Genomic DNA, 14,721 nt, shown 5'->3' with positions numbered 1-14,721 from the left:
AGTGTGGACAAAATGGTAATAATAAAAATGTGTGATACAAATATACTGGCTACGTGGCTGAAAGACCTAATAGTAAACCAGCAGCAGTGTGGACAAAATGGTAATAATGAAAATGTATGATTCTGATATACTGGCTACGTGGCTGAAAGACCTAATAGTAAACCAGCAGCAGTGTGGACAAAATGGTAATAATAGAAATGTATGATTCTGATATACTGGCTACGTGGCTGAAAGACCTAATAGTAAACCAGCAGCAGTGTGGACAAAATGGTAATAATAAAAATGTGTGATACCGATATACTGGTTACGTGGCTGAAAGACCTAATAGTAAACCAGCAGCAGTGTGGACAAAATGGTAATAATAAAAATGTATGATTCTAATATACTGGCTACGTGGCTGAAAGACCTAATAGTAAACCAGCAGCAGTGTGGACAAAATGGTAATAATAGAAATGTATGATTCTGATATACTGGCTACGTGGCTGAAAGACCTAATAGTAAACTAGCAGCAGTGTGGACAAAATGATAATAATAGAAATGTATAATATCGATTTTTTTGTGTAAGGGTAGACGGTACCTTAAAAGGGTTTAATAGTTCGCCAACAGTAGTTTCAATTCAGTGGTTTTAATCAAAATGTATTTTTATACAGTTGTCTCAATGTGAATCATACCACATTTCCCAGTTTTAAATTGATTTGTGGCCGACACAACCGGTGTTGACCTATCTTACCTGACGTCTCTGCTATGGAGGCGATAGTTTACCAGAAGCTGAACTGGCCCAGTGGTAGAAATATATAAGTGCGATACTGGTTCTAGTAAGTACGACATAAACCTATTGTCTCAATCGATTTTTGACTTTCTAACAGGGGTATACTACTGTTGCCTCTATGTATATGTCGCCAGCTACGGTTGAAATCAATTAAATGTATGCGGAAAGTCAAATCCATACAAATATTGAGAGCGTCATTTACAAAGATTATTCAAATCTCTCCAGTTTCGCCTTAAAAAAGCAAGAAAGCAAACCAGTAAGAAAATTCCATCTCGTATCAAAATTACACTGCAAATGAAAATACCCCATTATCCCATTGGCCTAGACAATTGAATAGAATATACAGAACAATTTAACGATAATGATTATCGTTATAATTTCAACGTGTTTTGCTAATTTCTCATGCAATTATGTTATTTAAAAAAGATGCCTTATTTATATTTCATTTGTGAGCGTTTCCAATAGAAATTAACTTATCAACAATAATTATCCTCGGTGGATAAGTTTCTCTAACTGAACTGTAATTTATGGATATAATAATGATCCATATCTCTGTTAATGTTTTCAACCTTTTCAAAAATTCATGTGACAACATTCAGCACTTTTCAATTTTTATTTTTTCTAATGTTGAAAGTAATTATTTTTTCTATTGCTTTTTTTTTTTTAATTACTTTAAAGAGAGAAAGAAGTTTTTTATAGTTTATAAAATGTATATCAATGCTTTTTCAAAGGAACCTTGGTCTACATTGAAATATTTTTACTGTTTTTTCTACTTGTTCTTTAAACATTGTGAATATATGTATACATTAATAATAGCAGTTATAATAAGACATTGAAAATTTGATTTGAATTTGATTTTGATTTGATTTGAAAATATGATATTTATATTATTCAAAAGACTTGTTTTTATATTGCTGAAATTTACATATGAAACTATATGCTTATAGCTTCGGTAAAGTATCATAAGGACTTCAAATACATATACTGACGTTTGTGTATATTAAAAAATTGCTTTTATGTTTAAAAGGCAAAATAACTGATGGAGGTAATCAATTAATAATGCAAATAAGTTACACGAAAGCACGATTGAAAAAAATCGTATTAAAGATTTCACTTTAAAGTATTTACTTTGGTGTAATACAATGTTCGTTTTATAAAGTTTAAGGAAACTGGCTTGTCATGTTTTGGAATTTTGGTCAGATTTTCGGAATCCTCTGGTTTTATCCATTGGAATGTATAAAAAAATTTGCCCGGTGACCCCCATTTTTCTTTTTATAATTCTTTTACATGTATAGTTTTAAGCTGTCTGTTAAAGTCTTTTAAAATTTTAATTACTTTTTAATAGTTTTTGAGGACTTTAACTTGTCAATGATAAAGCTATGAAAAGTCAAGAGAGAATATTTTCCCGCCAAAATTTCAATGGCTTAGATATCGAAAACGAGCACGGCGACATTTTTTTTTTTTTTTTTGCTCTATGGATTCCTTTATTAATCCCCTATCAATATAAACTAGTCTTTTGAAAAGTTAATTACTTTGAAACTGAGAAGCGAACTACCTTTTTAATCTATCTTTACGGAAAATAAGCAGACACTTGTGTATTTTATGAAAGGCACACTAAACACTATAAAACTGTTTACTAAAGGTGTATAAAACACGCATATGTGTTTGCTTTAAACTGAAAGAAATTTGTTCCTTGGTTGTTAAAAACACCACATTTTTTATTTAAGAGTAATTTATTACATATTATTCTCGATTTGCATTATAGACATGTGTGGAGTGTTGTATAACTGTTTGATGTACGTTCCATTCTCTACTTTAATGAAATAATAAAATGGCATACGACGACAAAATACAATCACCTATAAGACGAATATTACAAAAGAATCACTCTGAATCTGACAGTATAAAGATGCTTGATTTCTTGGTTGACAACATATTTGTCACATTTGGAAGACGTGTTTTACAACAGACTGTCGACATTCCAATGGGAACCAATAGTGCCCCTCTTCTTGTCGACTTTTTCCTTTATTATTATGAGGCTGACTTCATACAGGAACTTCTTATGAATAGTTGTCAAAGGTACCAGGCTTATAAGATAATACGCTAGAAATTTGTTACAGGTATAATACCAGAAATGAAGGAAACAAGTAAAACAAAATATGATAATATGTATAAATCAATAAAGGATAGTGAATTATTTCTGATTGCAGGTTCAGATCCTGACATAAACCATCAGGATGAGAACTTGTGAAGACCAAAGTGCCTGTGCCGGAAAAAAATGAAAATACCAGACCAAATATCTATATAATAAATAAAGAGTGAAAGACAATCAAATCTCAAAGACACATATTTAATTAACACTGAAAATTTAAACTTGAACACCAACAACTCTCCTTAACTAAACGAGTTTGATCAGAAGTTCCGAAAGGACAGAAAACATATCATACCCATGCATGTGGTACTTTTCGTATCCTGCACCAACGTCATTTTCATTCGGGTCAATTAATATATCCAGGTTGAATTGTTTAGTTGATACCCTCGGAGACTGATAGTCTTCCATCAGAGGTATCTGTAAGTGTCCCCTGCTGCTATGTATACATCAACAAGTAATTGTATAACCAGCTGATAAACCACTGGTATATGGCATAGTTCAGGAGATTTGTTAGTTCTCAATGCTCATCGACTATGTCATTTATCTTTTTATTCTAGTGTCATTTATGAGACTCCTGTATACAAAACTCGCAATTGGCATACAAAATATTAATCCTGGTTCCTACATGTTTACTTAGTGTGCCAAAACTTCCAATTCTTAAAGTACATATATGTATTTTCAATATTGATTCTTAAAGCATAAAGTTAGAGAAAAACGTTTGTATTTTATAACGATGACTATTAATTCATTTTGTGAGTTAAACGTATTGTTCGAACTGAAATACTCAAAGAAGTATGAATAAATAATTAAAAGTTCATCGGGTTCTTTGTTATTGTTCCTATTCTGTGTACATTCACCAGAAGGGGAAATCGATTGTTTACTGAGTTACTATGACATAATGCACTTTACAAACGGATTCATGCTTTGTTCAACATTATTGAATTTAAACTATAAAAGACAAAAGCAAGCGTCTACACTATTTATTAGTTTACCAGTTTCCAATAGTTTATCACTTGTATTCAATATATAACATTATCTTTCATTGCATTCAATTACTTTTATACATTTTTTCCAAAATAAATCAAAGAAAGAGTACATTCTTGATTATCCAGTTCTAATAATATATTTAGAAGCTGGTTTCCGAAAAAGATTGTGTCTTTTTTAAATATATTTAATATGGTTAAACAAGTGACGTCATATGTACAAAATGCTAATAATGCCAATACAAGTTTAGAAGTTACAAAAACAACTCGCATTTGCCCACATTATAAATTAATGGTCATTGTGCTTATACGTATACCATTTCTTCAGATATCTGAAAACAAATAGATATTCATCGAACACAATTAAATTAATAAATCGGTCCTCATTAAGTTTAACACTATTGGACAACTCCGTTTCATGAGAGAAACAAAGACCAAATACAGGTACAAATATTTTTTTTCAAGAATGGTAAACTCGTGCTTGGCATAAACATCGTTTTCCACTGAGAAAAAAAATATGTAACAACTTTTTATAAATTTCTTGTTTCAGATTGCCATTTCTGGATTCATCTTCATCAGGAACGCTCGAAGCAAAATCTTTGAAAGCCAAGGATGAGATCTGCTATGTGTCAGTGTTAGAAAATATAAATGTACTAATGTTTTACAAATTGATTGTTGGGGTTAAAACAGTGAAATTTATCGTAATCAAAACGCTCTTCAATTTATTATTTTTTATGCGTTCACTTATATTCTCCATCGAAAAAAGTGTACAGCATTATGTTAAGTTATCGCATCTCATAGTTTTATATACATGCTCGACCCCACAAATGCCACATGATAATCTTCTTAACCTACCAGGGCACACGAGATCGTTCCCGGTTTTCAATTGGGTCTAGTTGCTTAATTTTTATGCTTTTCATTAAGCTGTTGTTTGTCTATGACATAAAAAAAAATCAACTCCGTTTCATAAGAGAAAAAAAGACTTAACTTATATAGATATAATTATCTTTTCGTTTTGTAATTTTTCCTTTTTTTTACCCTGTGTCTAACTATGCTACTCATTTCTTGGACTATCTGAGTTAATCCTGGTATTAGGTTATGTTCTCGTTGCTCTAGCTTAAGATTTCTGTTAAGTATGATGTGAAATGTTGCTTGTCTTCTATTTTTTCCTTTTTTGACAGAAACTGTCTTTTTGTTTTCTTAAATTATAACATTGAATAAAATTTATGATAGCTTTATGTTGAAAATTAAAAATGCATCGTACATTTTCACTCTTTCTTTATTTCAAAATGCCATGAATCTGACTATTATCCGACATTATTAGAGATAAATGTACTTAACCTTAAATACATCGGTACACTCGCCATAACGACAACAAAAATATGTTTTACAATTTTTCAAATGTGTAACAGTTGGCAAAACTCATATCTTTAATACAAATAATATTATTGACATTACACGGTGTTTATCGTCAAATACAAAAAAAACCAACATATAAATCAAAGATATATAGTGATTTCAGACAAGTGTTATATAAGATTATTAGTGCATAAGATAGATGACATTGGAAATTTTACAAACACTGCGCAAGTGGGTGTTGTGGGTAGGATCTGTCGTTCTTTGCCTCATATCGATAAAAGTCAAAATATTTTAAGTTATGGTACTAAGTAACATCGCCGATAGATAAAAATGCTACCAAACATGTTTCGTGTAGAATAAGAAGATTGTGTATTTAAAACACATTTATTTTATGTTATCAACAAAAATGACAAAATAATTATACTGAAAAAACGACAAAAATACTTATTTAAAATTGATTTTAATTACTAAAGCTTTTGCGCTGCGTAAAATGATGAACATGTAGCTTTTGAAATGGTATTTCAACATATTGAATATAAATAAAGAGATGTTGTATGAGTACTAAATGTGAAAAGTCTCCATCCAAGTCATAATGTGTAAAAAGAAAACAATTATTAACTCATTATAGATACCAGGCCTTATTTTGTGTACGTCAAACACTCGTGTTCGTCTTCAAAGGACGTTCGAACGAAGAAAACATTGGCCAAATAAAGAACGAAGTTGGAAAGCAGTAATGATCCAAATGTTTAGAGTTTTTTTATCCAAAAACAGCATAAATAATATATGCATTGGTAGAAAACCCTTAGTTTTAAAAAAATAGTTTTGAAAAACAGTTAATTTATTATTTTGCCCGTACCACTGACAATGCATTTCAACGCGTAAGTGCTAACAACTGGGTACTGGGATGGTGGGATACACATAATAGGGTCAGAAACCGCCACCAGTAGTTGCATCGACATTGTGAAGGTCGGTGAATAAACTCTTAATGGTTAGATTTAATGTTGTAAATAATAAACTTAAAGCTTATTGCATATACCAGCAATGTGAGAGATTTATATTGATAAATAAATGCAGAATAACAGAATTTTAATAATCAAGTAGATAATGTCTTTATGAGAAACAAAGCTATTGTATGAATATTTTCATCTTTATATAAATGTTATGTTCAAATACAATCACTACTTGAATAATTTCAGAAAGTTAAGCCAGTTGGAAAGATGATCGTTAATGTATGGAAGAGACGAGTTTGGATGAAGTCTATGTGGAAAACATGAGGTGAATTTTCTAAGAGAAATATAAGGCACATTTATAAGTACTCTAGTATAAGCAATGTATCATTTGAAAAAAAAGTATGGTACCAGTCTGAATGTGCACAACACATGTTTCTGATATAGTACAATTTAGATAACCAGAAACGAAATTTTGTGAGCAAAATACGTGTATATAAATCTCCTTGGAACCCATTAGGGAATAAGTCTTAGGTAAAAAATTGTCTCACCTTTAATTCAAAAAGTAATGAAATACTACTTTCAAACATAAGAACGTTTTAAGAAAATGTAATTAAGTAGATACTAATGTACTCGCTTCTGAGCTGACGAACCCTTTGACGCTAACAATTGACAGGCAGCAGTATCGTTCAATTGAAGCGATGGTGACTTAATGACTCGTTGATAGTAATATAAATGTTCAATACTGATGTAGTTGTTACAAAGGTGACGGCTCTATTTGGGGTTAATAGTTCAACACCAGTGGTGTCGACTCAATGGTAGCAATATAAAGGTATGATAAGAAGCTGACAGTACCTTTAAGATTAAACAGTTCACAAGAGCGGTCGACCTAGTGATCATACCGACGAACATAATTCTGATCTGACGGTTTATGTTGTTCAAAGTTCACCATCAGCAGCGTTGACCCAGCGGTAGTAATATGAAATATGCAGATTTTAGCAAGTACGACATATGTTCTTGAATAAATGTCATCAGGTACACTCGACATCAATTGTACGAATCTATAAAGTCATATTCATACACATTTAATCTATTCTTGATTTTTTCTTGTTAATGAATCATGCCAACAAGAGTCAATTAAACTAACAACAAAATTAACAACAATAAAAACACACAAAAAACACATTTAAATATCAACATACTATGGTTTTAGCACATGAGACCGCAAATTATGAGAATTTTATCAATATCATCAATATAAATTTCTCTAAGCGTTTTGATCAAGTGCTATGGGCATAGTATTGTGCAACTTTTTCAAAGACAATACAGCAGTAGTGATTTGGGTTTAAAATTGCAAAAAAAAAAAAAAAAAAAAAAAAATTCCCCTGCAATTAAGGAACAGTAAGACATTTTCTTTTCTTTACATTTGTAAATGCATATAATGGAAGTAAACTTATCAACCTAATCATCCTTGGTTAATAAGTTAAACAAAAGTAATTGAAGGACACATTGATTTATCTTTTTTTTAAATCACTGGATTTGTTTTAGAAATCAATGTGATAACAATTCAGAAATTACTGAAGTTTTTAAATGGTGGAAACTATTCATTCCAGTTGCAGGTTTACGTTAGAGCAATGCAGGAAGCAGCACTACCATTCTGTAATTCATGCAATGCAATTACATAACAGTTTTAAAGTTTCCAAATAGTGATCTTTAACAGGATCATTGAAACAATTATACTTGATTGTCAACTGTATTATAAAAATCTTAATCGACTATGTAAACTTTGTGAAATGCTTAAACATTTGTGATATTGTTTTCTTTTCAGAAATACACAAAAATACGTTAATGACTTAGTTCTAGGTATATTGTTGGCCAGATACTATACATTAGAAGACTCATAGCCAATGAGTAAACTATTAATTACTTCAAGAAAAGAAATATGGTTGTTAGAAGTAACTGCAATGTACCAGTATTCTTATAAATCATTGATATGAAGATACAAATCATGGAAAACAAACAAACACGGAGAAAACCGCACGAAACGCACGTCTGGCGTACACAATTGAATCCTAATATTCATGATGAGTTTATTGTCACCTCTAAAAAAACAAAAGCGAGATATACATTGTAAATAAAGGCAACAATAGTATACCCTGTCATTAAAGTAATTGAAGGAAAAAAATCATATCTGGGTTACAAACTAAAACCGAGGGAAACCGGGTTTACAAATCTCACAACTATATCATACGTTGATTAATGTGCCAACATTTTAGAAAGAGTACAACTACATGTATTTGAACATTGATTCTTTGTAATAAAGTTGATAAAAAAATATTTTTCATTTTAGTACGAGGATAATTATCATGTCATTCTGATTATGAGATCCGTTGTTTGAATTAAATACTCAACTGAAAAATTAATAAGTAATTACAGTTCAAGGGGTTCATTGTTTGTTCTTTTGCTGCGTAAAATCTTAAAAGCTCGAAGGTTTTTTTAATTTTCAATCCTGTTTTATTGCATTTTATTTCTTTTTATACAAACGGTTACAGAACAAGTAGTAGTATGTTCCTTAATTATTATCTAGTTCTGAGATTACACAATATGTTTTCTTTCATTGATTATTTGATTTTATTATTGGATATATTATTTGGTAATAATAATTAAGACAAAGATATGTTAAGCAAATGCAAATATTTTTTTTTGCATTGTCGAGATAGTTTCCTACAGAATAAACTAATTTTACGCACCTACTCATTTAATATATTTTTGGTTAATAGTGAGCTGTTTTAAATACTACAGATTTCGATTTCAAAAAAATAGGTAACTTGAACTGTTTTTTAGACAAAACTTTTTGAAATTTAGTGTCCTCAGTGGTTATCAATTTCGTTCTTTATCTAGCCCGTTTAACTTTATTTCATTCGTGCGTCACTGATGAATCTTTTGTAAAAGGAACGCTAGTCTAGCGTAAAATTTTAATCATGTTATAAATGATGAGTTTTTACATACAATCGAATTTATTTGGCTTCTTTGTTCGCTGTAAAAGTTTACTAGGAGAAAAATGACCAGTGAGGTAAAAATAACTGTGTTAAAGGAGGAACATATCGTACATGCAAAGGGTAATTCAGAAAATGAATCAGCCTATATTACCATTTGCTGCTTTATTGAGTTTACTGATATAATGTGTCCTACTAGAATAGTGGCGTGCATTGGGTAAAGTAATAGTATATTATATAATGCCCAAACTATGGATCTGATTCATCAATCTAACAGTTGGCTTTTTAGGTTTATTTTTTCTCATATAGATCTTCACCTGTTCTTATTATATACATCATGCACTTTCAAATATTCGACCTTGAGTGTACCTTATAAAGAATAATACAGAAAAGTGGTTCGGACGCACGAAATTTATTATGTGTTGTATTCATTTTTTTTCGAAACGATAGACTCATACGATAGTTATCATCCGTGGAGTATATAATAACCTTTTTCTCAACATTTGAATGAGTCCGGGTAATAGATAAAGTCATCATCATGGATACCAGGATTGGAATTTTATATTAATTTCGGACGCGCGTTTCGTCTACAAAAGACTCATCAGTGACGCTCGAATTAAAAAAGTTAAAAAGGCCAAATAAAGTACGAAGTGGAAGACCATTGAGGACCAAAATTAAGAAGGGATTCTTAAGGCTTCATCTATAGAAAACGAACAGATATTTATCTGTTTTCTTTAAATCATAATTTTGAACGCCCGTAGGTATTTTTTGACAGCTTTGTTAAAAATTTAAATACGACTGACATTTCACCTTTGTCTTTTTCAAAACGTCATTATATTAACTCCAAAACATTACATTTACTTATATCAAACCCCTAATATATTGGTATGCTCGTCCCAACGACGACAAAACTATACTTGTTGAAGGCCATACGGTTACCTGTTGCTGTTGAGTTCTGTGTCATTTAGTTTCTTTTGAAGAGTTGTCTCATTTGTAATCATACCACATCTACGTTAGTGTTATTAATACAAAAGTGTTATTCACAAGATGATAGACTAATAGGCGTGTTATTCTTAAACGTAAACACGGTCTTCATAGTGATTTCATTTGAGTGTTATTTAAGTCTATTAATGCATTGAATAGATAAATAAATTAATATGGAAATTTGACAAACACTGTGTAAGTGGGAGTTGTTAGGCGCGCCCATCGATCTTTAAATCATATCGATTAAAGCCGAAACTTCTGAAGTTATGGTATTTAGTTACAACGTTGATAAATAAAATAGAAACCACATATGTTTTGTAGAAAATAAGGAGATATCGTATGATTGCCAATAATGCAAATATATACTGAGACCAAATGACGTAGATGTTGGCTAATATTGTCATAATTTTTTATTTGAAGAAAAAAAAATACGACTCCGGATGAATGAGTTTCCCAAATATGATTTGATCATATATTTATTGTATTTAGTCAACAAGTGGGTGAAATGTCATATACAGGCTCTGCCTCAGTTTTAATAGGAATAAAATATTGTAAAATCATACAAACCTGAAATAATATATTGTGTACTTTTATTTTATCAGTTGAAAATGTATGTACCTTTTTTTTCTAATATGAAAAAGAACATTATATTTTAAAAGGTACTATTTTAAATTGATCAGTCGTCTCAAAAAATGGTCATTGGTTTTTCATAAAAGGTTACAGCTTTTCCTATTGTCAAGTTTATTTTTATTAAAATTGTTTGCTGTCAAATTTTGTGAACTTAATCTATGGGGGAAAAGAGACTTTTTTATTGGGGTTGGGTTTAGATAATCAACTGCAAAAAATTCTTTAACTTTTCAAATCTTGTGTGATTTTCATAAAACTTGAAGGCAATCTCCATTATATGCTGTTCTCACAAATTCTTGTTTATTTTGCATTTAAGTTTATTGTTGTCAAATTTTATGCTTTCAAATGGGTGTAAAATGAGATATTTTTTAGTTTGGAATTGATCAATTCAAAAAGTCATCTTTGAAAAGTTTTTTTTTAAATCACCTAGGAATTTAAGAAGTTAATTCAAAACAAATTATTCCAACATATTACCTTTTGTTTACATGTATATAATTATAAGATTTGTGTATTTTAGCTAAGTACACCTCCACTTAGAGATTTCCTTGGTAGGATACTTTTTTTAATTTGTTGATTGAGTTCGTGTCCCATATCGACATTTTTAATACAGATAGGATGGGTCCCCCATTCACAGAATGATATTTCTCCATAAAAGGTTGTTGTTCATCAGTATTCTTAGTAAACAAAAATATTGCCCTGAGCTCCTAGATATATACAGTAAAATAATTTCTATGTTGTCGTAAATATACAGATCATTTACACAGCAAATATCGATAGTATATTTCAGTTTTGTAGTACTAGAACTATATCTGAAATATGATACTAAAATAGATATAGGAAGATGTGGTGTGAGTGCCAATGAGACATCTCTCCTCCAAGTCACACTTTATAAAAGTACACCATTATAGGTCAAAGTACGGTCACCAACACGAAGCCTTGGCTCACACCGAACAACCGAACAACAAGATTTAAAGGACCCCAAAAATTACTAGTGTAAAACCAATCAAACAGGAAAACCAACGGTCTAATCTATACAAAAAAAGAGAAATGAGAATCACTAATAAGTCACATCAACAAACGACAACTACTGAACATCAGATTCCAGACTTAGGACAGGTCACTGGTGCATACAATTGTAGCGGGATTAAACTGTACTCCCTTTGTCTCTGAATTTATTCAAACCCTACGATATTAATTTACAAAAGCGTCCAAAAAAGTATTCACAAAAATAACGAACTCCAAGGTAAATTCAAAAAGGGGAGAAATACATGAAACTTGACCAAACAAACGTTCGTCTATATCAACCAACAGTACGAATGGAAAACATTTTTTTTACTGGGTATAGGTAGTTTTCAAAATAAAAATGGTAGTCCAAATTGGGTTTATAGCTAGACAAATTTCCAACTTTGTAGCTCGTCTAACGTATAACTGAAGTCGCCAGTTCGGACCACGCACTAGGTAGGTCTGTTATACTCTGTAAAAGAGGGACGAAAGATACCAAAGGGACAGTCAAACTCATAAATCCAAAAACAAACTGACAACGCCATGACTAAAAATGAAAAACTAATAATAGCTTCCTTGTGAGCAGCAACCCTCTGTCAAGAAAATCATGATAGGAAATGCAAGCACGGGAATATCGTATCAATTGGGAGATATATACCCCGTATGCAGGTGCTGCTGGAATGTTGCTACTTAGAAATGGAAAGTTCACAATTGGAAAGCTGAAATCATCTTTTTTGTCGTAAAGTTTTGTTTTCAACCGACCCTCATTGTCAATTTCTAGATGTAAGTCAAGATATGAGGCTGACTTAACGGTATCTGTGGTATCCTTTATCTCTAGCTCGATGGGATAGATGCGTTCCACATAGTCACAAAATTTTGAATTATTTAGTGAAAGAACATCATTTATATAGCGGAAAGTAGAGTTAAAGGATATTGCTAACTTCTTATCTTTCTTTCTAAGAAGTTCCTGCATGAAGTCAGCCTCATAATAATAAAGAAACAAGTCGGCAAGTAGAGGGGCACAGTTGGTTCCCATAGGAATGCCGACAGTCTGTTGAAAAACACGTCCCCCGAAAGTAACAAATATGTTGTCAATCAAGAAATCAAGCATCTTGATAATATCAGTTTCAGAGAATTTTTTGTTTGAATCAGAGTGGTCCTTTACAAAGTAGGATTTATCCCTCCCTAAGACAAGATATTTGTATCTACGTTGGCCATTCTTTTTTATAAAGCAAAGCAATACCAACTCTTTCAATTTGTCTCTTAGTTTGTAAACTGACTAGAATTTAATGTTTTCTTGCGGAATGTCGACGGGTCTTATCGGGCACTCTGCAAGCTTTGTTTTCAACCTACCCTCAAAGTTATTTTCTATATGAGACAGACTTTACTATTATATCTGTTGTACATTTATTTAAATTTCGATATGATAGATATAAACTCATCATAGATACCAGGATTAAGTTTTAAATTTACGTCATACGCGCGTTTCATCTATATCAGTGACTCATCAGTGCCGTTCGAATCAACAAAAATTAAAAAGGACAAATAAAGTACGAAGTTGAAGAGGATAGAGGACCAAAATTCCTAAAAGTTTGCCAAATACAGCTCAGGTAATCCAATCCTGAGGTAGAAAGCCTATGTATTTTAAAAATTCAAAAGTTTTGTAAACAGTTAATTTATAAATATGATCATATCAATGATAATTCACGTCAGCACAGAAGTACTGACTACTGGGTTGGTGATACCCTCTGGAAATAAATCTCCACCAGCAGTGTCATTTACCCAGTGGTTGTAAATAAACTCACCATAGATACCAAAATACAATTTTGTATTTACGCCAGACGCGCGTTTCGTCTACAAAAGACTCGTCAGTGAATCTCGAATCCAAAAAAGTTAAAAAGGCCAAATAAAGTACGAAGTTTAAAAGCACCAAAATTCCTAAAAGTTTTACCAAATACAGCTAAGGTAATCTATTCATGAGGTAGAAAAGCGTTAGTATTTCAAAAATTCAAAAGTTTTGTTAACAGTTAATCTACAAATATGACCATATCAATGATACTTCATGTCAGCACAGAGCACAGAAGTGCTGAATACTAGGCTGGTGATACTCCACCAGCAGTGGCATCAACCCAGTGGATACCAGGATTAAATTTTGTATTTAGATGCGTTTAACATAACCATCAAACTTTAAATCATTTAGTGAGGCGACATCATCTATATAAAGTAGGAATTTGGCAATCATAGTCCCTATTACAAACGAGTAAGCTGTATATGTATAATGTGCTGTAAATCATTATGCCCGCGTCACACTGTCCCGATTTTTATATACGATGGACACCCGAATGCGAAAATTGTAAGTTCGTACGAAGATGGTCCCGATCTCGTTAAAATACCAAAAAGTGACCGAAGCAAGTACGATGAATAACGAAGTCTATACGATAGTGCCGAAATTATATACGATAGCAAAAGATGGACATACGAAGGTTAACCGAAGACGGGTATATAAGCTTCATATCTCAGCCGAAGCCTACACGACGGATCACGAAGGCTATACGATGGATTACGAAGGTTACACGATGGATTACGATGATGGCGCGATGGCCATACGATGTCTTAAAGACGTCGTGTACAGCTTACGGTGCATTTAAATTATATGCCGAAGGCATCACGCGTTTTAAATTGTTTGATCAATATTGAATATATATTATATTGTACATTTAATTTCTGGTTTAATCATAAGACGGAAGACCGTGGGCTTGAAGGGTAAAACTTGACTCTGAGTCTCTGCATATAATGCCACCAAAATCAGGGAGAGGGAGAGGAAGAGGAAGAGGGAGGGGTATGAGTCTAGCAGAAAAGTACACGACCAAAAGAAAACTGAACTGTAAAATGTGTGCACTAG

The sequence above is a fragment of the Mytilus galloprovincialis genome, chromosome 3 (genome assembly GCF_965363235.1).
Source record: "Mytilus galloprovincialis chromosome 3, xbMytGall1.hap1.1, whole genome shotgun sequence".
Taxonomy (NCBI): Eukaryota; Metazoa; Mollusca; class Bivalvia; order Mytilida; family Mytilidae; genus Mytilus; species Mytilus galloprovincialis.
This window is presented reverse-complemented; position numbering follows the sequence as displayed.